Source organism: Gossypium hirsutum, chromosome A11 (assembly GCF_007990345.1).
Source record: "Gossypium hirsutum isolate 1008001.06 chromosome A11, Gossypium_hirsutum_v2.1, whole genome shotgun sequence".
Classification (NCBI taxonomy): Eukaryota; Viridiplantae; Streptophyta; class Magnoliopsida; order Malvales; family Malvaceae; genus Gossypium; species Gossypium hirsutum.
The window spans coordinates 93,049,488-93,050,965 of record NC_053434.1 but is presented as its reverse complement, the minus strand read 5'-3'; positions in this window follow the sequence as shown (position 1 = coordinate 93,050,965).

The window sequence follows — 1,478 nt, the reverse complement described above, 5'->3', positions numbered from 1 at the left end:
GATCGAAAGCACAAGTAAGTATTAAATAAAATATATATACATAAAATAGTCGTTTCATATTTAGTATTTGGTAATATGTATATAACTAATATTTTTATCATGTTCATATAGTTTCAATGGACACCATACGAGGATCCGGAAATTTGGGCATGAATTGTTGATGAATTCTTTCAAAATTCGAACATTTGGCATGTTAAGGTCCCATTAGTCAACTATGCTACTATCGAGATGCATCAAACGGATAGAGTGTTGCGACAATTTGGATCCCGACAACTGATTCCCGAGGCATCTGAGGTGCTTGATAAAGAGTACAAAATTGACTTATGGCAAACGAATACGAATTGGCCGATATTCTTCTCAGAATATATCGAAATTTTGGAAAATTGATATGATCATATACATACTCGCAAACTGATTATCGTTCTAGAGTTAGTGTACGCACTGGATTACATGCCATGGTTCAGGATTTGTGGCAAGTCATATTTGCTATCAAAAGAGCAGAGGCGTTGATAAATCCGTGTTGAAAGGGAACAATGAGGCTTTTTAAATCTAAGGAGAAGGGATGGCGGCACGAGCCCATCAACAACGTCCACACAATCACTGGGCCTAACCCCTCAACCGACGACACCTACACCACAGCCCTTTCAGATTATGCCAAGTGTGTATCCTAACTCTTATATATATCCTAACCCTTATATGTTTCCTTTTCCCAATCCTATGCCAGGTTGGAATGCATGGCCTGATGCATCCCATTTCCCAATGACTCTGACTCAACTGACGATATATAGGCCATCGTCGTCAGATGGATCGCATGAGACACCGTCAGGGAGCTCATTTCATTACCAATCCCAATCGTCTTATGGGATTCAAACATCTCTGTCGTAGGTGATGCAAACACCTCCACATTCTTTATTCTATCAAGGTGGGTCATCCTCTCAACACCCACAACCGGACCAACCACAACTCCTGTCGGAGCAACCACAACCCCCGTCAAAAGTTGAACTAAGGAGGAATCTAATGCGTAATCATCGATTACCCCTATGTGGCACTGATTTCGACCGGCATATATATTAATTTTTTTAATATATTTGTATAAACTCTTTTTATATTGTTTCATTTAATAAAATAAAAGTTGTTTTTAATATTTTAATAGTAAATTATTTTTATATTTTAATAAAATAAAAGTTTTCTGAATAAGGCGATAGAAATAATGCAACATAGTTTTAATACAGCAATTTTCAACTATTTGGGTTTGGACATGATTGAATTGTATGACCTCAGTTCCTACACCATCCGCACAACTTTTGTTGGTTCATCTTTCTTGGATATCCATATTATTACATATTCTACTCGAGCAAGGTCGACCTTTTGGTTTACGACGTAATTCTCTATCTGGTAACAACATAAAAGTAGCAAGCGATACAGATGACCACTTACATTCATCTGAGACCAATGGGAATACGTGTCTCCACACATTG